Consider the following 27,054-nt stretch of genomic DNA (forward strand, 5'->3'; position numbering starts at 1 on the left):
GACTCAAGGGGGTAGAAGTATTAGAGAATTCTACAATGAATTTTCCGAACTTTTGGGAAGAGTTGGCTCTTCTTGAGCCAAGATGACATTTTCCCGAGTCAAATGATGTTAATACCACACAAGATTTATCTATTAGAAACATGTCCTTGACTCAACTAATGGGGGTTCTTTAACCTTTCCTTAAAAGAGCATCTTCATCAACTGGAGTCGTTATTTCATCATTCTCTGATCTCGGTAAATTTGCTTGGCTTCTTCACTCAGGTACTTCGTTTCATATGACACCAAATGGTGATAGTTTATCCAAATGTTATAACTCAAGCATGTCAAATGTGTTTAGAGCATCTCTTGAGATAAAAGGAATAGGAAATTTCAAAAATATTTTTCAAAATTCAAAAAAAAAAATATTTCAAAAGTTAAATATATCCCTAAATTAAATTTAAATCTTTTGTCAATTTTTCAAATATTTTACCGTAATGTTTCTTTCTCCTCTGATGGTTGTTGGGTATAGGATCGTCAGTCAGGAAAGCTAATTGAGGAAGACCATAGAGAAGGATGCTTGTACTATATGGATTTTTTGGAAATACCCAACAATACTTTTTATTGTAATGTTCAAAAATTATATTTGGATTTATTGCATAAAGTCTTGGTCATCCTAATATGTCCAAAATTCAGTATTTTTCAAGTTTAAAAAAAATTGTAATTCTGAAAACTTTACTTGTAAAGATTGTATTCTTGGCAAAATGAAGAGAATATCATTTCAAGAAAAAACTTTTGTTTCTTCTATACCGTTTTAGTTAATACATTCGGATGTTTGGGGCCCAACACCTATGATATCTAAAGGTAGATTTGCTTATTATGTAACTTTTGTTGATTTTTCTAGACATAATTGAATCTATTTTTTTAATATAAATATGAAGTTTTCTTATATTTTCAAGTTTTTTATAGTTTGATCAAAAATAAATTTAAAAATGATATTTCTATCTTTCACACCGATTCAGAGAGAATTTTTATTAAAAAAATTTAAAGATTACTAACCCTGCATGGAATCACACACCAAATATCCTGTCCTTACACTCCACAGCAAATGATATGGCCAAAAGGAAGCATAGGCATATTATAGAAACAACAAAAACCTTGCTTATAGCAAACCAAGTACCAAAAGATTTTTGGGCTGAAGCTACTTTGATTGTTGTTTATGTCATCAACAAAATGTCATTCTCCTCTTTGCAAAATGTATTACCAATTGAAAAACTGTTTAAATTAATCTCTAAATATTCTAAATTGAGAGTTTTTGGGTGCAAATGTTTTGTCTTTACTAACAAGAATGATAAACTTTTTCCCCATGCTATCCCTTGTGTGTTTTTGGGTTATGCGAATAACCAAAAAGGTTATAGGTATTTTGATTTTAGAAATAGAAAACTACATGTTTCAAGAAATATGTTATCCTTAGAAAGGAAAAGATTCTTTGACTTTGAAAAATCTAAAGAAACAACAGAGTATACCTTTTTGTTGGATTTAATTCCAAAATATGATGATTGTGATTTTGATCTTGATGAAGGTCATAAGCTTAGAAATGATGTGGTGAGTGAAGAACAATCTCATGATGATCAAATTAGATAAGAGCAATTTTATGACGAACAAAATTGTATACAATACTCTAAGTGCAAGGATCTTAAACGTTCATATGCACTAGAAAGATATTCTGATATTGAAAATCACTCACTGGATGGGATAAACAGAGAGTTGAAAACATTAAGAAACTCCTCAAAAAATATTTTGAAATGACTGATTTGAATTTTTTTAAATATTTTCTAGGAATTAAAGTTGCTTATTCTCCTAGAGGTTATCTATTGTCTCAGTCAAAATTTGCTCTTGATATTGTTTTCAGGTCTAAAATCACAGATGACAAGAATGATGACTTCTTATCTTTTAATTACAAGACCTGATATATACAACATAATGTTGTAAGTATTGTACTGTATTGTACGATACAATATGGTACGACATGTATCATTATTTTTGGGTTTTGCATTATGATACACACTTGTATCGCAATATGAGTATGTATCGTACCTGTATCAGGTGCATTGTACGATACACCTCTGTATCAACCTGTGTCGTATGATACAGAGTGTAGCGTACGATATGGTATTGATACACTTTAAAAAATTCAAAAGTTACTTTTTTTTTTGGATTTTAAATACCTTTTGAGGGTCGACTTCTCTATTTGTCTAAAGGCCATTAGAAGGAAACCCACACACACTAGAAACCGTGAAAGCGATTTAGGAGTCGATTTATGCGCTAAGAAGAGGGCTTTTGCGATTTTCTCAAGTAAGAGTGCATTTCCATTATTTTTCCACTCAAGGAAGTGGGTTAAGGTAAAAAATGTAATGAAGTATGCGGAAGAATCCAAGAATGCCAAAGCATTCACTATGTCCAACACGGACAAATGAAACAAGCATAAGAGAGGAAATCCACCAAGGGATATACGAAGGGCCTTATAATAAGGCTACACACATAAAAAGAATATCTCTTTTATTGGAGAGGAGCTCTCTAAAGCAATACAAGATACAAGGGGGGTTCCCCCTATTTATAAGAAAAGGGAGACCAAAGGGGGCTCCCAATAGAGTCGTTGGGAGCCCCCAACGGTCACAATTGTGACCGTTGGGGGCCCCAACGACTCCATTGTGGGGCCCCTTTTGGTATCCTAAAATACATTTTAGAAAAAAAAAACAGGAAAATAAAACAAGTACCCCTATTGGGTACTTGTGAAAAGACCATAATACCCCTATCGGGTATTATGGTGAATACATCTATATTTATATATATATATATATATATATATATATATATATATATGTATTATTACACGTCTTAACACCCCCCCTCAAACTTTACAGGGAGATGACCGAAAGTTTGCCAAGAAGGAAAAAGAAGCGAGGAGCAGGCAGGGCTTTGGTAAAGAAATCTGCAAGTTGATATTCCGAAGTGACATATGGCAGTGTAACTGTCCCACGAAGATATTCATCACGTACATAGTGACAGTCCATTTCAATATGTTTAGTCCTTTCATGAAAAGTGTGGTTGCTGGCAATATAGATGGCACTTTTGTAGTCGCAACAAAGCTTCGAAGCACCGATAATTTCGACTCTCATATCTTGAAGAAGACTTTGAAGCCACACAAGCTCCATTGTAGTAGTTGCCATAGCCCTGTATTCTGCTTCAGTAGAAGACAATGAGACTTTCTGCTGTTTCTTGCACCTCCAAGCAATTAGCGAATCTCCTAAGAAAACACAAAAGCCAGTAGTTGAGACTCAATCATTTGGGTTTCCTCCCCAGTCAGCATCAGTATAAGTCAGTAAATCTAATGAAGAGAGTGAGGATAGGAATAGCCCTTTAGTCAAAGTATTTTTTATGTATCGAATGATCCGAAGCACAACACTCATATGCACAGATGTAGGGGCATGCTGAAATTGGCTTGCAGAGTGCACAACATGAGCAATATCAGGCCTGGTGATAGTCAGATAGGTGAGAGAGCCAATGAGTTGTCTGTAGGGCGTAGGATCATCCAACAGAACTCCATCCTCCAGGCGTAGTTTAGCATTGATAACCTCGGGAGTCACCACCTTTTTGTCATCTGAAATCCCAAATTTGGAACATATGTCTGCAGCAAGCTTCATCTGTGACAATATATACCCTCGAGGAGAGTATGTTACTTCTATACCAAGAAAGTACCTGAGAAAACCCAGATCAGACATATCAAAATTATGTTTTAACATATTTTTAACATTAAGAATACAACTTTCATCATTGCCAGTGATGATCATATCATCAACATAAAGCAGAAGGATGATGATACTATAACCTGCACGTTTAACAAAAAGAGCAGTGTCAGTATAACATGAACGAAATCCCGATTGTAACATGATAGCACTAAATCTATCATACCAAGCCTTAGGGGCTTGTTTAAGGCCATATAAAGCTTTTAATAATCGAAGAGTTTGACCTTGGTTAACACTAATTCCCGGCGGAGGGTCCATATATACTTCTTCATTCAACTGACCATTAAGAAAGACATTTTTAACATCTAATTGAAATATAGGTCATTTCTTAGATGATGCTACAGCAATTAGAGTTCTAACGCTTGTCATGCGAGCCACGGGGGCAAAAGTCTCCTCATAATCGATGTCATATTCTTGTGAATATCCCTTAGCAACTAATCTAGCTTTATAACATTCTAGGGAACCATCATTTTTTGTTTTGACTTTGTAGACCCACCGACATCCTATAGCTTTTTTATTTGGAGGAAGTTGAACTATTTCCCAAGTTTTAGCCTTATTTAAAGCATCTAGTTCAACTTTCATTGCTTCAACCCAATAAGGAATATTTTTTGCTTGATTATAATGGGAAGATTCATAGTAAGAATGCAAGGCTATTAGACAAGCTCTATAGTTCGGTGAGAGAGTTTCATATGAGACAAACCTATTAGGTGGAATTGATTCTCTAGAAGATCGCCTAAGGGAGGTTTCTTCTAGAGGTTCATTAAGCCGCAAGAATTTTTTTAAAGCACTAATAGGTTGTGCTTCCTCACGCCGAGTGTATACTTGGAGATTGTCACCATTAGTTGGTGATACATCATTATCATGAGAATCATGAGTATTTTCTAAAAATTCTGGATGACTCAAAGAGTCATCATTTGAATCTTCTAAAAGATCATTGATAAACATATAATCAATTTCATTTGGTTTTTCCAATATTTCAAATCCATTTTCATCTTCTAAAAAGGTCACATCTTTGGAGACAAATAACTTATTGTTTTTATAATCAAAGCATCTATAGCCCTTTTGATTTTCACCATATCCTAAAAATACACATTCTATTGCTTTAGGTGACAATTTATCTCTTTTATGTAGAAGAACAAAGCATTTACACCCAAAAATACGAAGACGATTGTAGTCGGGTGTCATACTGAAAAGTTTTTCATAAGGAGAGATATTGTTCAATTTTGAAGATGGCATTCTATTGATTAAATAGGTGGAGGTTAACACGGCTTCGGCCCAAAAACTTTTAGGAATATTTTTAGAAATGAGTAAAGATCTAGTGGTTTCTAAAATATGTCTGTTTTCTTTCCGCTAGGCCGTTTTGTTGAGGAGTTCTTGGACAAGATTTTTGATGACAAATGGCATGTTGTTTTAAAAATGATTGAAACTCATTTGATAAGTATTCTCCACCTGAATCGGATCTAAGAATGGATATTTGACTTTGAAATTGATTTTGAACTTTTGCATGAAATTCTTTGAAGAAGTTAAAAACGTCCGATTTAAGGTTAAGAAACTAAATCCATACATATCTAGTATAATCATCAATAAAGGTAACATAATATGAATAACCACCTTTGGATAGAACCGGAGATGGTCCCCATACATCGGAATGCACCAATTCAAAAGGTCTTGTTGTCACAAAGGTTCGAATAGGAAAAGGAATAGACTTCATTTTTCCAAAAATGCAATCTTTGCAATTGATATCTTTTTCTTTACAAAACTTGTTTCCAAAAGGAAAAAGATACATTTTAGAGTAACTTGGATGTCCAAGCCTTTTATGCCAAGTTTCAATATTTTTGTCTTGGACATAAGTACAAAATGAGGTATTTGGAAGCATTAAGTTATCCATAAAATAAAGATCTCCCTTCCTATGGCCTTGCCCAATCCGCTTCCCGGACCGAAGATCCTGCACAAAGCACCCTTGAGATGAGAAAGATATTTCACATCCATGGTCGGCAATTTGAGAAACGGAAAAGAGGTTAAGATTTAATTTATGAACTATTCTAACTTTTGGAACAAGAAAATTTTGAATATTTTTAGAATCAAGAGTTTCAATACCATTTATTTTGAAAAAAGTTTCATCGGCCGTAGAGACAAGATATTTTTGAATTGGTGTGCACATTGGTTAACGCATTTTCACGAGGAGTCATGTGAAAAGAGGCTCTGAAATCTAAAATCCAAGAGTACGTACCGGGAGGTGATGATGAGGCAATGGCGGCACCGGAGGTGGAAGAAGTAGCCTTTAGAATTTGTTGGAGAGCCAAGGAGATTTGACCAAGAGTATCTTTGAGATCCCCGTTCTTGCTGTCATCTTCTTTGGTGGATGATTTTTCAACGGAAGCCACCTTTGGCTTGAATGCCCCATTTAGCTTTGGGCAAACGGGTTTAATATGTCCCGGCTCATAACAATGATGACATATAATCATTTTTCTTCCACCACTCCCTTGCTTACCAAAATGAGGTGGTTTGTATGTTTTAACATGATTGTGGGGTTTAGATACGGCAAGAACTTCATCTATGCTTTTACTCATGCTATGCCTAGTCTCTTCTTGAGTAATCTCGGCAATAGCCTCTTCTAAAGGAGGAAACGAAGATCTATGGAGAAGTGAGGATCTAACTTGTTCAAATTCGGGACGAAGCCCAAATAAAAATTGAAACAATCTATCTTGTTCCATTTGTTTTTGTCTTAGTTCCACATCCGCCATAGCCACCCATTTAGGCTCTAAAAGAGCCAATTCATCCCACAAAGGATTTAGAGCACTATAATAATCTTGTATGCTCATGTCGCCTTGTTTTGTGGTTCTCACTTTTTCTTGCAAAAAATAAGCTCTTGCAAGATCCTTTTGGGTAAACATACCCTTCATAAAAAAACAAGCTTCATTTGCCCGACGGAATTTTGCAATATTTGCACATACCTTAAGTTCGACATTATTCATAAACCATGCTAGGATTTTTGCATGGTTGCTCTCTCAATCTTCTATTTGGTGATGATAATCTTCTATGGCCTTGAGACGAGCATCACCTTCAAGTGCTTTCTCTTGATCTTCTTCCATCTTTGTGAGCTTAAGTTGGGGTTCCGGAACGGTTCCCATTACATAACCCCAAAGCTTCTTGCCTTTGAGATTATTCTCCATTGCGGATGCCCACATCATGTAATTTTTCCCATTGAGCTTGAATGACAGATCGATCTTGACTTCCATTGCTACACAATGAATATGTGAAAAAGAAAGGAAGTAGAGAGAGACATGATTTTACCTTAGAAGATCGTATGGCTCTGATACCATGTAATGAAGTATGCGGAAGAATCCAAGAATGCCAAAGCATTCACTATGTCCAACACGGACAAATGAAACAAGCATAAGAGAGGAAATCCACCAAGAGATATACGAAGGGCCTTATAATAAGGCTACACACATAAAAAGAATCTCTTTTATTGGAGAGGAGCTCTCTAAAGCAATACAAGATACAAGGGGGGTTCCCCCTATTTATAAGAAAAGGGAGACCAAAGGGGGCTCCCAATAGAGTCGTTGGGAGCCCCCAACGGTCACAATTGTGACCGTTGGGGGCCCCAACGACTCCATTGGGGGGGCCCTTTTGGTATCCCAAAATACATTTTAGAAAAAAAAACAAAAAAAAAACAGGAAAATAAAAGAAATAAAACAAGTACCCCTATTGGGTACTTGTGAAAAGACCATGGTGAATACATCTATATTTTTATATATATAGATGTATTATTACATATGTCTTAACAAAAAATTCATATTTTTTGCTTCTTATTGAGTTTTTTTTTGGAAAGATAGCATCGAAGGATCCGGCATGGCAATGAAGCACCCGATTAAAAATCAAGTGCAACTATTGCCAAAATACTTTTCAGGGTGATATCTCTCGATTGAAGCATCATTTAGCCGGGACACATCTTAATATTGTCACATGCACGTCAAGGAAATCGTAAAATGTTGTGAAATAGCAATGCCAATAATTACTTGATGGTTTGATTGAAAAAAAACAATAAAGAGATGAATGAGGCAAAAATGGGGTATGAGGATCCCTGAGACGATATGTATGACAAAGATGAGCTCCTCAGCCCCAAGCATAGGATCAAAAGTAGAAAGTTCTGCAGCGAAGGAAAAAAATGTGGTTGGTGCTAGTAGTAGTGTCGTTGTGGGCACAAAAAAAAAATAGGAAGAGAAGGGAGTTCTTTGAGAGGAGGTAGAATTAGAGGCTCTATTACGAGCTTTTTCCCTACTAGGACTGCCCGTGGGGCGCAATCTGACATTCGTACAACTATAACTCCTCAACATTTAGTCGAGCAGGCGAATGTTGCGGTTGGGAGATGGTTGTATTATGTCTGCATTCCTTTCAATGCAGAAAATTCTTTTCATTTTCAAGTCATGGTAGATGTCATAACTGTCACAAAATAGCACGGATCCCAATACACTCCATGATGGACTCCAAGAACATAATATATTTAGACAAAAACATAAGAACTAAAAGGATACATGAAAAAGTAAATGAATAACTCTATTCATAATGAACATTAAGAATACAAAAAGAAAATTACATCGGTGAATGAATAACTCTAGCCATAACGAACACTAAAAAGAAAAAAGAAAAAATACATATAAACCTCACTATAAATCAGAGTTACCGAAAGCGCCTAGGCGTATGGGGAAGCGCACTTCCCGATACGCGCTTCAGAAGCGCGAAACATCGCACTTCCGAAATGCATGGGGAAGCATCCCCTTTTTTTGGGAAGCACGCTTCCCTTTTATGGGAAGCGTGTTTCCCATAAAAGGGAAGCGCGCTTCCCCCTCGCTTCCCTATTTTTTTCATTTTTTCGCTTCTCCCTCGCTTTCGGTTCGCTTCCTAGGTCGCTTTCGGTTCGCTTCCTAGGTCGCTTCCGAGACGATTCATAATTTTCTTCTAAGTGGTCCCACGCTTACCCACTTCCTAAATTTTTGAAAGTGCCTCGCTTCCCGCTCCCACTTCCTCGACTGGTAACTCTGCTATAAATACACTCAACAGACAAACCTAATACTACTCATCACTCTCTCACCCTTATACATGCACACACATCCCTTTTTATAGGGGAGAAGGAGAGGAAGAAGTAAAGGAAAAGAGGGAAGAAGCCCTCTCAAATAACCAAAGGGAGAGACCTCCCAACGGCTAGAGTTTTGGCCGTTGGCACTAAGTCAACTTGTTTGACTTAGTCTCCTATATATATATATATATATATATATATATATATATATATATATATATATATATATACATACATGTAGTATGTATATAAACATATATATGTACAAACAATATACATATATATATACACAAAAGAATACATTGATTTAACACCCTTCTCAAACTTATAGTGAGTCACTGTAAGTTTGCAAATACAAACAAATAACCCTTTACATAAAATATAATCATTTGTCTTCATCAAGATTTTCTATTCGTTGCTTTCTTAAGGGGTGCTTTTGATCTTCAATCGCATGCTCTAAACAAGTCTTTAGGACTTTTAATATCATCAAAGCTTGAGAACCTATAAATAGAGCTCACAAAAAATCTCAACTACACACACACACACACACACACACACACACACACATATATATATATATATATATATATATATATATATATATATATATATATATATATATATATATATATATATATATATATATATCATAAGAAGATTCCAAAAGATTAGTAATTATATATTATGGAGAGAATGCCCAAACACACCTACAGTATATAAAGTTAATTTAACATCATTTAACTTGAACAAATCATACAATAAACTTTTTATCACTTTAATCATTCATGAGAACATGCATTATTTAAAGTGAATACACATATTTAGCACATAAAAGACATGATCATTAAAGAAATAACGCACAAAAGAGTTAAAATCACAAGACAGTTTTATACAGCGGAAGACATAAAAGACAAGAGTACTAAAGAAACATTAACTTTTTTTTCAAAAGATAATATCAAGTGTCAAATACACACAATAGCCACTCTGGGCATACACAAGAGATTTCACTAATGAAATGCTTAGAAAAGCATGTAATGAAATATGTGGAATTTCAAAAACAAAGTGCACAAGCACATACAAGTTCAAGCATGAACAACACAAAGGCACAAATGTGCATAAGCACAATTCCACTATGGGACAAAGAGAAACAAAGGGCAACACAAGTAAAATATATATATGTTTATTACACATATGATTAGGAAAAACATAACCTTATGCAAATTATTTACGACAATTAATCATAGAATAACTCATGCAATTAAAGCATATATAATGCAAAATGCATGAAAATATTTCAACAACCGTTTCTCATAACAGAACAAATGAGTTTATAAAAATTACAAAGAGATTTTAAAAATCTCATACATCATAATGAATGAATTTTGCAAATTAAAAATACTAGTTTGACTGTGTATAACTGTTTAGTTATCCACTGTCGGTCCCAAGCCCGGATAAAGGAGGAGGGTTGCGGTAGGCCTGTGACAGCCAGTATAAAAACTTAGTCATACCCTATGAATATGAACCAATATGAGAATTTCGTTGGGGCGTTCCCTACTGAGCGACGCGCTGTACTCTATAGGCCCGGAGGCAGTGATAAATGGGCAAGGGTTGCTAGGTCGTACCCCGGAAGCGACGCGTCACACCGGCGCCCGGGTGTGGTGTCAAATAGGCAAGGGTTCCCTCACTTTGTTGGACGGGTGGGGGCAAAGAAGTTAGTCAAAGACCATAAAATTAGGTTAGCCACTTGGAACATATGATCTTTAACTGGTAAGTTGGTAGAGTTAGTAGATGTTATGTGTAGGAGAAAGATTGATACTTTATGTTTACAAGAGACCAAATGGGTAGGTGAGAAAGCAAAAGTGATAGAACCTTGGGGATATAAGATTTGGTATACAGGAATAAATAGGAATAGGAATGAAGTAGGGATTGTTATGAGTCGTGAGTTTATAGATAATGTAGTTGAGGTTCGTAGGAAGGGTGATAGGATTTTACTTATTAAATTAGTATTAGGTTCGGAGATTATTAATATTATTAGTGTTTATGCACCTCAAGTAGGTTTAGATGATTCCATTAAGCGTCAATTTTGGGAAGATTTAGATGGAGTAGTACAAGAGATATCTTATGGAGAAAGGCTTTTCATCGGCGATGACCTTAATGGGCATGTAGGCAATAGTAGGGATGGATTTGAGAGTATCCATGGAGGCTATGGTATAGGAGAAAGAAATGAAAGTGGAGAAAGGATTTTAGATTTTGGTTTGTCCTATGATATGATCTTAGCAAACACTTGGTTTAGGAAGAGAGAGTCTCACCTAGTAACATTTAAAAGTGGGGTTAATACGAGTCAGATAGATTTTTTCCTATTTAGAAAGAGAGATAGGGGTTTTTGCATCGATTGTAAGGTTATACCGGGAGAAAGTGTAGCTACACAATATAGAGTCTTAATTTTAGATCTTAGAATTAGACAATGCCACAAAAAGGATAGACATAGGATAGATCCTAGAATTAAGTGGTGGACACTGAAAGGAGCTAAACAAGGAATGTTTGTAGAGCAGGTAGTTAAGGAAGCTGATTGGTGTCTTGAGGAAGATTCAGAATCAATGTGGAATAAGATAGCGGGTGGCATGAGAAAGATGGCCAAGGAGGTATTGGGTGAGTCTAAAGGCGGTGCACCACTAGGTAAGGATACATCGTGGTGGAATGAGGATGTCAAATTAGCTATTAAGGTTAAAAGAGAGTGTTATAGAAATCTAAGTAAGAGTCGTGATAATGAGAATTCGAAGAAGTATATGATAGCAAAGAAGGAAGCTAAAAAAGTAGTTCGGAACGCGAGGGATAAGGTATATAAGGAGGTTTATGACAAGTTGGATACCAAAGAGGGCGAGAAGGATATTTATAGGCTTGCAAAGATGAGAGATAGGAAATTGAGGGATCTGGGTATGGTTAGATGTATCAAAGATGAAACGCAAAGGGTTTTAGTCAAAGATGAGGAGATTAAGGAGAGATGGAAAGATTATTTTGATAAGCTATTTAATGAAAGTCATGCTCAAGATCTTGGAGACTTGTCCATTCCTTTTCATGAGATGAATCGTGACTTCATGCGCAAGATTCAAAAGAAAGAAATTGCAGAAGCTTTGAAGAAAATGAAATCAAGTAAGGCAGTTGGCCCAGATGGTATACCTATCGAGGCTTGGAAATGCTTGGGAGAGAAAGGTTTAGAATGGTTGACAAATCTTTTTAACAAGATTTGACGGACAAATAAGATGCCTAATGAGTGGAGGAAGAGTACTTTGGTGCCTCTATATAAGAATAAGGGTGATATACAAGATTGCACAAACTATCGTGGTATAAAACTCATGAGTCATACTATGAAACTTTGGGAGAGGGTGATTGAGTCTAGGTTGAGGAAGATTGTCATGATATCGGAGAATCAATTTGGTTTTATGCCTGGAAGATCAACTATGGAAGCTATGCATCTTCTTAGACAACTTATTGAGAGAAATAGAGGGAGGAACAAAGATTTGCATATGGTTTTTATTGATTTGGAGAAGGCATATGATAAAGTACCTAGGGACGTTCTCTGGTGGACAATGATGAAGAAAGGTGTTTCTCTCAAGTACATTAGTATAATTAAGGATATGTATAAAGAAGTAATAACCAATGTCCGCACTTGTGGAGGGGTGACAACCAATTTTCCTATAACGGTTGGGTTACATCAAGGATCTGCTTTAAGCTCTTTTCTATTTGCTATAGTGATGGATGAACTTACGAAATCAATTCAAGAAAATGTGTCGTGTTGTATGTTGTTTGCTGATGATATTGTTTTGATTGATGAGTCTAGAGCTTGAGTTAATGCTAAGTTAGAATTATGGAGACAGACATTGGAAGCTAGAGGTTTTAAGTTGAGTAAGAGTAAGACAGAATACATAGAATGTCGGTTTAGTAAGCAACGAAGTAGTGATGGGAGTGTAGTGAAGCTTGGTGAGCAAGAAATACCGGTGAATGATTATTTCAAATATTTGGGATCCATCATTCAAAAGTTTGGAGAAATTGATGGAGATGTTAATCATAGGATAAAGGTTGGGTGGATGAAATGGAAAAGTGCAACTGGAGTGCTGTGCGATCGTAGAATGCCATTGCGGTTGAAGGGAAAGTTTTATAGGACGACTATTAGACCCGCTTTACTATATGGTACGGAATGTTGGGCTGCCAAGAGACATCATATTCAAAAAATGGTGTAGTTGAGATGCGGATGCTTAGATGGATGTGTGGAAATACAATAAAAGATAAGATTCGGAACGAGGAGATACGTAAGAAGGTAGGTGTTGCACCCATTGAAAATAAGATGCGAGAGAATCGTTTACGGTGGTTTGGACATATTCAGCGAAGGCCTAATGATGCTCCAGTTAGAAGCTTGGAGAAATGGGAAAATAGATTAGTTAAAAGAGGTCGGGGTAGGCCTAGGAAGACTTGGATGGAGATGATCGGAAAGGATATGAATGCTTTGAACCTCACCGAGGACATGGCATTGGATATAAATGATTGGAGGAAAAAGATTCATGTGGAAGACCCAAAATGATTTTCTTTTTTGGTTCATATCGTCAACCCCAATTGTTTTGGGATGAAGGCGTAGTTGTTGTTGTTGTTGTAAAAATACTAGTCTGACCATCAGAATAAATCACCTCACTAGACTTCCAAACCTCAAAATTTAAGTGTATCAACTACTAGAGCAAGAGCACAATTACAAATGTCAGCAACAATCATTTTTGTGACCATGGACAAGCTGACAATACAAATTAAGAGATCAATCACAAATGTCAACAACAATCATCTCTGTGATCATGCACAGGCAATACAGGGCTCCTTGACAATACAAATTAAGAGATCAATCACAAATGTCAGCAACAATCATCTCTGTGACCATGCACAGGCAATATAAGGCTCTTTAACAATACAAAACAGCTACAATCCACAAAAAGTGCACATAACTCACCTTACAAATGATTGTAAAACTGTAAACAACAAGATTTTCAATGGATGCACATACTTCCCCACACTGATAATCCAAAATCTCTTATAAACAATATTAATTTCAACGGATTCACATACCAGCACATTGATAAACATCTCTTATCTACATATAATGACACTTAAATAAGAGGCATAATAAGGAGAAGACAATCGAGGTAAGAAAGCTTGTAATGTAAATGCACCGATGTTACCAACAAGAATACCAATTTTAACAATTTTTTAAAACACCATGGTTTCAAATAACAGATTGTTATTACAGATAAAAAGAGTTATAAGCATCCAAAATAATAACGATGGCCACACAACAAATGAATGATACAATACACTCACAAATTCAGAGATTAAACAACCATTAGTTAGAGCCAAATCACAAGTTGACAATCTAAACTAACATAAAACAAAGTGCACACAACTTACCCCAACAAACATCTCTGAATCAGATAACAAGGCCAAGAGAAATGATGCATCATATAAAATTCTATGATGGACAATCCAAATGTCATAAAAAGGCAATCCATACAGGCAATCCATACTCAGATAATTCAATTTCCAAATAGGTGAGTTCAAAGGGCAGGGACGTAGTCAACGCGAGCTGATGACCCACGCTTACTAGGAATTCCTCATTGAAGACCAACAATTGCAATGATCTATCCCCATCATGATGTTGTTTCCGAAGATTACCCGGGCTTGTCAGCCAAGGCTATAGACTCGTTGAATACATCAGTGTAGTGTGCGTACAACCCAAAACATCTAAGGGCATCACGTACTTGTTATTGCCTCACACCTTCATGGCCTAAACGGCTATAGTCCCTCTAGGAAGCTGGTCGTGGAGGGGTACCTCCACATAGCTAGTTAGCAGGCTGAGGTCTCGTTTGTTAACGGAATTAACCAAACAAATTGCTCCATCAACTAAGAATGGTCATGCACCACCACCCATAGAATCAAGAAAGAGCCTTCAGTTTGTCAATCCTTACTATGTTTGGACCTGGTAAGTTTCCCCGTGTTGAGTCAAATTAAGCCATAGGCTCCACTCTTGGTGGTGCCCTTCTATCAATTCCTTTAAGTTTTAGCCTTGAGACCATACTCCCCCTAGAACCCAAAAACTTTGATTTCTCATAAGCTGCCGACGAAGTCCTAAAAGCAAGATCTGTCGATCCCTAGTTGGCATCGATTATGGATGAGACTAGGACGATATTTGATCATCTTCGAGCCCCCTTTCATTCTTGATTAATGAAAACATCCTTGGCAAATGCTTTCACAGTTGTTCGTCTTTCATAAATCCAAGAATTTCACCTTTCACTATAAAATATGAATGCCCCAACGCCTATCTATGAGTCCTCTCCTTATTGTGTATAAATATGGGGCAAAGCCCCTCTTCAAAGCATGATTCTTGAATGGTCTTGATCAATAAAATATTATTTTTATTCCTGGTGTTTGCCGTTTTAGTGGGTGTTTGTATGTGAGCCCATTTTGTGGCTTGTCCCTTTGGTACGTTGGTGGAACTCTTTGAATGTCCACCTTGTTCTCTTGGTGAATATATTTTGGAGAACTTTGTTTCCTTTCATGGTATCAAAGCTTGGAGATCGAGCTAATTTTTGGTGCATTGGGAAGTGTGTCACTCATGACTTTGAAGAGATAAAGTCTCTTTTACAAAATTTACTCAAGTACTTGTGAGATTGTTGTGTCCTCTTGGTGGAATGTTTGTGTTTTCATACTCTTCATTAGAGGTGCTCTCTTGGTGGTAGAGTGCTCGTGGGTTCGTATTCTTCGTTGGAGGTACTCTCTTGGTGGAGTGCTCGTGATACTTTTGATTATCTCCTCTCTTTTCTTTCTCCTCTCTATCTTCTATTCATTCTCTTAACCTTTGTAAACATGAATGGCAATGATAATGTTACCCTAAAACCCATCAAACTCAATGACACAAACTTTGTAACATGGAATTCAATAATTAAGCATTTCATATAGGGGAAAGGGTTGTGGGGATTAGTAGATGGGTCGGATTTGGAACCCAAACTAATCCTTACTAAGATAGAAAGAGAAAAGGAGGTACCTCTTACGGAGGCCGAAAAGACCAAAGTTATGGCCACCTATAAGAAAAAATAGAAAGAATGAAGAATAGGGCATACCAAGATTATATTTTGGCTCATTAGTAGTGTTGATATCAAGAAGTGCTCGAGTCTAGCTAAATTTGAACATACAAATAAAGCATGGGATTATCTCAAGAGAATGTATTCTCTTAAAAATATTGCTTATATTTGTAACTTACAAGACAAAGTACGCACTATAACTCAAGGAGGAAAAAGTATTAGAGAATACTTTAGTGAGTTGTCCGACCTTTGGAATGAGTTGGCTCTTCTTAAACCACAATGGCATTATCCCGAAAACATAGAACTCTGTCAAAGACATAGTGATACAAAACATTTTTATCAATTCATCAATGGTCTAAGACCAGAGTATGAGTCTACCAAATCAGCTCTTTTTCATAGAGGAAAAGTTCTCACTTTTGAATATAATATTGAAGAGCCAAATATGGAGGAAAATAGACTCAAAACAAAGATATCTAAAAGAAGATGATTTGGTCCTAGCCATGTCTAGGCCATTAAACCATATTCATGCCTACAAACCACCATATTATGGAAGACCAAACAATGATAATTATGAAAAACAAGACAATGAGTTTGAGAAGAAAAAAATTATTTGTTATTATTATCTGGAACCGGGACATGTCAAAACATATTGTCCTAAATTAAAGAGGCCCTATGAGAGGAAGGTAGCATCAGTTGTACAAGAGACAAGTGAGCTCAAAGCTACACAAGAATCAAACATTGAAAGCATGTCCTTGACTCAACTTGTAGAAGTTCTCCAACCTCTTCTCAAAAGAGCTTCATCAACCAGAACCGCGACCTCTTCTTTTGGCATCTTTGACCCCGATAAGACTCTTCGGCTTCTTGACTCAAGTGTCTCATTTCATATGACACCAAATAGTGATATCTTATTCGAATGTCGTAATTCAAGCAAGTCAAATGTTTTTACTATTGATGAGACATCCCTTGAGATAAAGGGAATAGAAAATTTTAAAAATATTTCAAAAGGTTTTTTTATTTAAAAAATTAGATATATTCCCAAGTTAAACATAAATCTTTTGTTTGTCTCTCATTTATCTGACCATGGGTATAATGTTTCCTTCTCTTCTATTGGTTGTCGAGTGCAGGATTGCCAGTTAGGAAAGCTGAGTGGAAAATGCCATAGAGAATGAGGGTTATACTACATGGATTTTCTGGAAATACCCAAAAATACCTTTTGTTGTAATGTTCAGAAACTGGATTTAAATTTATGGCATAAAAGACTTGGTCATCCTAATTTATCCAAAATCTAGCACTTTCCAAATTTGGAAAAATTTTATAATCTTGAAAATTTTACATGTGAATATTGTATTCTTTGAAAGATGAAAAGATTGTCAATTCAAGAAAAACTTTTGTCTTTACATGACCGCTTGAGTTAATACATTCGAATGTTTGGAGCCCAACACCTTTTGTATCTAAAGGTGAATTTGCATATTATGTGATGTTTGTTGACGATATTACTAGACACACATGAATTTACTTTCTCAAACATAAATATGGTCTTTTTATATTTTCAAATATTCTACAAATTGGTTAAAAATCAATTTCAAAAGGATATCTCTATCTTTCACACTGATTCAGGGAAAGAATTTTTATCAAAAAAATTTAAAGATTACCTATAATCAAATGGTATTATATATAAAAAATTGTGTCTCTACACTCCACAACAAAATGGTTTGGCTGAAAGAAAACATAGGCACATCATATAAACCACCCGAACTTTGTTTATCTCAAATCAAGTACCTAAACAATTTTGGGTCGAAGCCACTTTTACCGCAGTGTATCTTATTAACAGAATGCCATCGCTTATCTTAAAAAATATATCACCAGTTGAAAAACTTTTCAAACTTACTCCTGATTATTCTTGAATAAGGGTTTTTTGATGCAAATGTTTTGTATTCATTAATAAAAATCATAAACTTTCTTTTTGTGCTATTCCTTGTGCCTTTTTGGGATATGCAAATAACTAAAAAGGCTATAGATGTTTTGATTTTAAAAATAAAAAACTATATGTTTCAAGAAATGTGTTTTTCTTAGAAAAGAAAAATTGAATTTGAAAATTCTAAGGACATAATTGAGTATTCTTTTCTATTGGATCTAATTCCAAAGTTTGATGATTGTGACGAAGCTCAGGATATCAGAAATGATATGATGAGAGGAGAAGAATCTCGTGACAATGAGATAAGTGAAGAACAATCTCAAAATAAGGATTGTATTCAATATTCCAGGCATAGTAGTTCCGAACATCCATGTGCCCTTAAAGATATACCAATGAAAGTTGCATAGAAATACAAACTAAAAGGCATCGAGGGTATCAAAAACCCCTAAAAAATTTGTGTCTTATGAGTCCTTTTCACCTAAGTATCAAGCTTAAGTTGCATTGATACATTCCTACATAGAACCCTTAAACTATGTTGAAGCAAAGAAACATTTTGAATAGGTAGAAGCCATGAGGGTAGAATTAGATGCCTTATAAAAGGCAAACACTTGGATTATCCAAGATGTTTCCTTAGGAAATAAACTCATAAGTTGTCGATAGGTCTATAAGATAAAAACCAAGAGAGATTGAACACTTGAAAGATTGAACACTTGAAAGGTATAAAGCTAGGTTAGTTATCAAGGGATACTACCAATAGTATGAGATAGATTATGAGGAAGCTTTTGCACCGGTTGCTAGGATGACTATAGTTAGAATCGTAGTAACCCTTGTCTCTGTGAAGAAATTGCCTATATACCAAATAGATGTTAAAAATGTGTTTCTCAATGGTAAATTGATTGAAGAAGTCTACATGGAGGCACCTATGTATGGCCTTAAACAAGCTCCAAAGGCTTGGTATGACAGGTTTAATCAAGTTATACCTGATGTTGGATTTCAATCTTGTTTAACTGACACAACTTTGTTTGTTAAGATTTCTGATGCAGGTATTATTATTATTTTTTTTTACGTGAACGATATAATCATCACGGGAGGTGACAAACAGAGAGTTAAAAACATTAAAAGACTTCTCAAAACACATTTTGAAATGATTGATTTGAGGTTTTTAAAGTATTTTCTTCGTATAGAAGTTGTTTCTTCCTCTAGAGGTTATTTACTGACTCAATCTAAATTTACTTTAAATATTGTTGTCAAGTTAAAGTTATGTATTTCAGATGATAAGAAAGTTGACACTCTCAAAGTTGTAAATGTCAAAATGAAGATTGATGATGGAGAACCACTAGAAAATTCAACACCATACAGACAACTTGTCGAGACTCTTTCATATCTCTCAATTATGAGACCTGACATTGCACATGCGGTTCACATAACAGCACAGTTTCAACATGCTCCCATTATTGTTCATATGAGAGTTGTTTTGCATATTATTAGATATATCAAAACTTCTATCTTTCAAGGACTTTTCTTATTTGCTTTTTCCTCTTTAGATTTAATTATTTATATAGATGTTGACTTGGGGTGATCCAAATAACCGACACTCAACTACTGGTTTTTGTGTGTTTTTAGGTAAATAAGTGATTTTATGAAGGTGTAAGATGCAGCAAAAAGTCTCTCTTTTCAACTAAAGCAGATGCTAGTTGACATGGGCGTTCAGAGTAAATGAGCATCACAATTATGTTGTAACAAAAAAAGTTTCATCTACATTGTCAGCAACCGGGCCTTCCACGAATGAACCAAACACATTGAGATGGACTGTCACTATGTCCGAGAGGAATTTCTACACGACATTATTGATCTTCCCTATGTTACTTCAGAATATCAACTAGTGGATTTCTTCACCAAACCTCTCGTAGCTCCTAGATTTCACTTTCTCTTGAACAAACTTTCGGTTATCCAACCGTAAGTTTGAAGAAGAGTGTTAAAAATAAATGTACATATAAATATATGTATATATATATATATATATATTTATATGTATATATACATACATATGTATATATATATATATATATATTTATATGTAATATAACTAGAGTGTAACTAGGATTAAATTTTTTAGGTGTTTTGCTTTTTGATTTTGAACTATGCAACATTTGTTGACAAGTCAACATAGGGAGTCGTTGGGCTCCCAACGGCTCTATTTAGAGTCGTTGGGACACCAACGACTTTCTATGAGTCATCTCATTGTATATAAATATGGGGCAAAACCCCTCTTCAAAGCATGCTTCTTTCATGGTCTTGATCAATAAAGTATTATTTTTATTCCTTGTGTTTGCCCCTTTAGTTGGTGTATATGTGTGAGTTCATTTTGTGGCTTGTGTGTTCCTTTTGGTACGTTGGTGGAACTCTTTGAGTGTTCACCTTGTTCTCTTGGTGAATATATTTTGGAGAACCTTGTTTCATTTCAAAGATCACATATGATAAGAGGTTAGAGCTAAATCATAAGTCTACTATGAAACAATTGAAAGCAAACATGTAGAAATTCATAAAGATCTCTAATCATGAACTTACATGTGTCATACAACAAATATGAAATTTCTAAGAAGCATGATATAAAATATCAAAGCATAAGAGAGAAACCACTAAGAGTTACAAGAGTGCATAAGTACCTAAATCAATAAATCACCAATGGATAAAAACATATAAAGTCAATAAGGACTAAATGATAAGTATAAAGGAAAAAATAAGTTTAACAATGAGAGGAAACATAAATACAATAATCCACTAAGAAAAGGATACAACCTCCAATAGAGAAACACATTTAATATTTTAAAATATGCATTCGAGTATATGATAACAAGTCATGCTTAATACTCATAAAAATTACTTGAGGCATATACCAAGAGATTTCACAAGTCATTAATTTGAAAATAATCTTAATAAGTTGTATAACGATAGAGCCATATCAGTCACACGTACATGAAATAACACATTCATATCATAACAGAAAAGACCTCTATGAGAGCATAATATCTTGGTCTCATAATTAAAAATAACCTAAAGAAACATCACAATATATTAACAATTTGAAGATAGTCCATATATATACATACATTAAGGAATATTCAAACATAAAATTTAATATTTTGCAAAACATAAACACATAGGATTTTAAGAAATCACATATCTTTGCAAAAATATAATTTTTTACTATATATTCATAATTCAAAGACATATTTCATATATCAAAAGATAACAATCTTTACGTATTCTAATTTCAAAAGAAAAACATGTAATATTAACATAACCCATTTAGAAAACCACATATCATACATATAAAGGTAGAAAGACAAAGATACATAACGGAATACGAAATCCTTGAGTCCATACCATTTATAAATACGAATCATTTCTAAGACCATGATGTCAAAGTTGTGATACCACGTCACGAAATGGCACGGATCCCAATACACTCCATAATGGACTCCAAGAACATAATACATTTGGATAACATAACTAAAAGGATACATGAAAAAGTAAATGAATAACTCTAGTCATAATGGACACTAAAGATAAAAAGAAAAAAATACATATAAACCTCACTACAAATACACTCAACACAAACCTAATACTACCCATCACTGTCTCACCCTTCCACATGCACACAAATCCCTTTTTATAAAAGAGAAGGAGAGGAAGAAGTACAGGAAAAGAGGGAAAAAACCCTCTCAAATAATCGAAGGGAAAGACCTCCCAACCACTAGAGTTATAACCGTGGGGACTAAGTCAACTTGTTTGACTTAGTCCCCACACAAAAGAGTGCATTGATCTTAACAATAACTAGTATCGGGCTTGGATATAAAATTTCTTCATATCATGCTTTGAGAGGAGTTTTAGATACTAATACGAAAGAAGTGAAGGCATATTATGATGAGATGAAGCAGTCATAGAGCGAAATTAGGTGTAGCATCATGAAACATGGGTGGCTTAGTTGTCAAAGGTGGCGTCTAGGTGACCTAGGCGCAGCCCTACCGCCTGGGCGACCAGGTGTGGGCGGTGAGGCCCTATATTGCCACCTAGGCTATCACCTGTAATGAAGTATGCGGAAGAATCAAGAATGCAAATGCATTCACAATGGACTTAGCACAAAGGCACAAAGAAGAAATCCACTAAGGAATAATACGAAAGGCCTTTATAACAAGGCTACACACATAAAATAAATACTCTTTTTATTAAAGAGGAACTCACAAAAGCATAAAAGAACACAAGGGGGAGTACCCTTATTTATACACTCAAGGGACCACTTGGGGGCTCCCAATAGAGTCGTTGGGAGCCCCCAATGATCACAATTGTGACCGTTGGGGGCCCCAACGACTCTATGGTGGGGCCCCTTAAGTGGCTTAAAAAGAAGAAAATAAAAAAATAAAATAAATACAGAAAATAAAAATAAAAAAAGAAGAAAAACAAGTACCCCTATCGGGTATTGTGTGAAATAACCATAATACCCCTATCGGGTATTATGGTGTATTTGAAGAAATATATATATATATATATATATTTTAACACCCCCCTCAAACTTTACGGGGAGATGACCGAAAGTATGCCAAGGAGAAACAAGAAGCGGGAAGCAGGAAGTGTTTTAATAAAAAAGTTTGCGAGCTGATATTCGGATGTGACGTATGGCAGTGTAAGTGTCCCACGAAGATACTCATCACGAACATAGTGACAGTCAATTTCTATATGTTTGGTTCGCTCATGGAAGGTGTGATTGCTGGCAATATAGATGGTACTTTTGTTGTCACAGCAAAGCTTCGAGGCACCAGAAATTTCAACTCCTATATCTTGAAGAAGACTTCGAAGCACACAAGTTCCATTGTAGTGGTTGTCATAGCCCGGTACTCAGCTTCAATAGATGATAAGGAGACTTTTTGTTGTTTCTTGCATCTCCAAGCAATTAGCGAATCTCCTAAAAAGACATAAAAACCAGTAGTTGAGATTCTATCATTTGGGTTTCCTCCCAAGTCAGTATCAGTATAGGCAAGCAAATTTAATGAGTAGAGTGAGGATAGAAATAGCCCTTTAGTTAGAGTATTTTTGATGTAGCGAATAATCCGAAGCACGGCACTCATATACATAATTGTAGGAGCATGCTGGAATTGGGTGGCAGAGTGAACAGCGAAACGATGTCTGGCCTGGTGATGGTCAGATAGGTGAGAGATCCAATGAGTTGTCTGTAGGGTATAGGATCATCCAGTAGAACCCCATCCTCCAACTGCAGTTTAGCGTTGATAATCTCTGGAGTCTTCACCTTTTTGTCATCTGAAATTCCAGATTTGTAACATATATCTGCAACAAGCTTCATTTGTGATAATATATACCCTCAGGGAGAGTATGCAACTTCAATGCCAAAAAAATATCTGAGAAAACCTAAATCAGACATATCAAAGTTATCTTTTAACATATTTTTAACATCAATAATACCACTTTCATCATTGCCTGTGATGATCATATCATCAACATAAAGCAAAAGAATAACAATACTATTACCTGCACTTTTAACAAAAAAAGCAATGTCAGTATAACAAGAACGAAATCTCAACTTGATCATGATAGCACTAAATCTATCATACCAAGCCTTAGGGGCTTGTTTAGGACCATATAAAGCTTTTAATAATTTAAGGGTTTGACCTTGTTCAAGAGTAATTCTCGACGAAGGGTCCATATATACTTCATTTAATTGACCATTAAGAAAGGCATTTTTAACATCTAATTGAAATATAGGTCATTTCTTAGATGATGCTACAACAATTAGGGTTCAGACACTAGTTATTCAAGCAACAGGAACAAAAGTCTTCTCATAGTCAATGTTGTATTCTTGTGAGTATCCCTTAGCCACTAATCTTGCTTTATATCGTTCTAAGGAACCATCACTTTTTGTCTTAACTTTGTAAACCCAACAACATCCAATAGCTTTTTTATTTGGAGGAAGTTGAACTAATTCCCAAGTTTCAGCCTTCTTTAAGGCATCTAGTTCTACCCTTATTGCTTTAATCCAATGCGATATATTTTTTGTTTGATTATAATGAGAAGGCTCGTGGTATGAATGTAAGGCTATTAGACAAGCTCTATAATTTGGTGAGAGAGATTCATATGAAACATACCTATTAGGTGGAATTGATTCTCTAGAGGAACGCCTAAGGGCAGTTTCTTCTAGACGTTCATTAAGTCGCAAGATTTTTTCTAAAGCGCTAATAGGTTTCTCTTGCTCACGCCGGGTGTAAACATGTAGATTGTCACCATTAATTGGTGATATTTCAATATTATATATATCTTCTAATATTTCTGAATGACTTAAAGATTCATCATTTGTATCTTCTAAAAGATCATTTAAAAACATATATTCAATTTCATTTTGTTTGTCTAATATTTCAAATCAGTTCTCATCTTCTAAAAATGTCACATCTTTTATATAAAAGAACAAAGCATTTACATCCAAAAATACGAAGATGATTGAAATCGGGTGTAATTTTAAAAAGTTTTTCATGAGAGATATTATTTAATTTTGAGGACATTCGATTGATTAAGTGGAGGTTAACACAGCTTTGGCAAAAAAAAATTTAAGAATATTTTTAGAAATATGTAATGATCTAGTGGTTTCTAAGATATGCTTATGTTTTCTTTCCGCTAGACCGTTTTGTTGTGGAGTTCTTGGACATGATCTTTGATGACAAATGTCATGTTGTTTTAAATATGTTTGAAATTCATTTGATAGGTATTCTCTTCCGGAGTCGGATCTAAGAATGGATATGTGACTTTGAAATTGATTTTGAATTTTTGCACAAAATTCATTAAAAAAGGTAAAGACTTCTGATTTAAGGTTAAGAAAATAAATTCATACATATCTAGTATAATCATCAATAAAGGTCACATAATATGAATAACCACCTTTAGATAGAACCAGAGATGGTCCACACATCGGAATGCACCAATTCAAAAGGTCTAGTTGAAATAGAGGTTCATGTAGGAAATGGAATAGACTTCATTTTTCAAAAAATGCAATCTTTGCAATTGATATCTTTTTCTTTACAAAACTTGTTTTCAAAAGGAAAAAGATACATTTTAGAATAACTTGGATGTCCAACTCTTTTATGCCAAGTTTCAAATATTTTTATCTTTGACATAAGTACAAAAAGAGTTTGTAGGGAGTGTCAAGTGATCCGTAATAAAGATCTCCCTTTCTATGGCCTTGCCCAATCTGCTTCCCGGACTGGAGATCCTGCACAAAGCACACTTGAGATGAGAAAGATATTTCACATCCATGGTCGGCAATTTGGGAAACGGAAAAAAGGTTGAGATTTAGTTTAGGAACTATTCTTACTTTTGGAACAAAAAAGTTTTGAAAATTTTTAGGATCTAGAGTTTCAATGCCATTTATTTTGAGAAAAGTTTCATCGATCGTAGAGACACAAGATATTTTGAATTGGTGCATACGTTGGTTAAAGCATTTTCATGGGGAGTCATGTGAAAAGAAGCTCTGGAATCTAAAATCCAAGAATATGTACCGGGAGGTGATGAAGAGGCAATGACGACACCGAAGGTGGAGGAAGTAGCCTTTAAGATTTGTTGAAGAGCCATGGATATTTGACCAAGAGTGTCCTTGAGATCCCCATTTTTGCCTTCATCTTCTTTAGTGGAGGATTGCTCAACGGAAGCCACCTTAGGCTTGAAAGTCCCATTTAATTTTGGGTGTGCGGGTTTGATATATCCCGGCTCATAACAATGATGACATATAATCATCTTCCTTCCACCATTCCCTTGTTTTCCAAAATGAGGTGGCTTGTATTTTTTAACATGATTGTCGGGTTTAGATATGGCAAGAACTTCATTCATGATTTTACTCATGCCATGCCGAGTCTCTTCTTGAGTAATTTCAGCAATGACATCCTCTAATTGAGGAAGAGTGGATCTATGAAGGAATGAGGATCTCACTTGTTCAAATCAGGATGAAGCCCAAATAAAAATTGAAACAATCTATTTTGTTCCATTTGTTTTTGTTTAAGCTCAACATCCCCTATAGCCACCCATTTAGGCTCTAAAAGAGCCAATTCATCCCACAAAGGGTTTAGAGCACTATAGTAATCTTGGATGCTGATATCCCCTTGTTTTATAGTTTAAACTTTCTCCTGCAAGATCTTTTTGGGTATACATACCCTTCATAAAAAACCAAGCTTCATTGGCTCGGCGAAATTTTGCAATATTGGCACATACCTTAAGTTCAACATTATTCACAAACCATGCTAGGATTTTTGCATGGTTGCTCTCCCAATCTTCCACCTGATGTTGATGGTCTTCTATTGCTTTGAGGCGAGCATCTCCCTCAAGAGCTTTTTCTTGACATCCTTCCATCTTTGTGAGCTTAAGTTGAGGTTCTGGAACAATCCCCATTACATAACCTCAAAGCTCTATGTCACAGGGATTCGGCCAGACAGGTGCCGCACCCGCGTCGACACGACGCGACGCAGGTGCAAGTGCGGCACCCGGTGCAGTCAACCTGACAGGTCATTTTGGTCCATTTTTTGGATTTTTTTTTTAATTCCCTATGAAATGTGTTGCGGAATTTAAAAAAAAATCTTAGGGGGAGTGGGCGCTGCCCCCCTATAACCCCCCGCCAAAGGCGCCCCCCCCTGGACCCCCGCCCGCTGACCGCGCAGCGGGACCCGCGTAGGGGGGAACCCCCGGACCCCCCTTCTATATATATTTTGTCGCACCCAAGGTTTTTGAAAGTGTCACACCCGCACCCATGTGACATAGTCAAAGCTTCTTTCCTTTAAGATTATTTTTCATTGCGGATGCCCACATCATGTATTTTTCTCTATTGAGCTTGAATGATAGGTCGATCTTGGTCTTCATTGCTTCAATAAGAGAATATATAAAAGAAGTGGAGAGAGAGCGACAAGATTTCACCTTGGAAGAAGCGGATGACTCTGATACCATGTAATGAAGTATGCGGAAGAATCAAGAATGCAAATGCATTCACCATGTCCAACAATGGACTTAGCACAAAGGCACAAAGAAGAAATCCACTAAGGAATAATACGAAAGAACTTATAACAAGGCTATACACATAAAGTAAAATACTCTTTTTATTAAAAAGGAGCTCACAAA

At 35.6% G+C, this 27,054-nt stretch overlaps 1 protein-coding gene and 1 pseudogene across 6 annotated transcripts in view; both read right to left on the minus strand.

Annotated features, from left to right (window-relative positions):
- Window positions 1-27,054, minus strand: part of LOC149830144 (Peptidyl-tRNA hydrolase II (PTH2) family protein) — a 70,343-nt gene that overhangs the window by 20,064 nt on the left and 23,225 nt on the right. The window lies entirely within an intron of this gene.
- On the minus strand, window positions 14,426-15,491 carry LOC149830145 (18S ribosomal RNA; annotated as a pseudogene).

Source organism: Nuphar pumila, chromosome 8 (genome assembly GCF_984573655.1).
Source record: "Nuphar pumila chromosome 8, dmNupPumi1.hap1.1, whole genome shotgun sequence".
NCBI classification, from domain to species: Eukaryota; Viridiplantae; Streptophyta; class Magnoliopsida; order Nymphaeales; family Nymphaeaceae; genus Nuphar; species Nuphar pumila.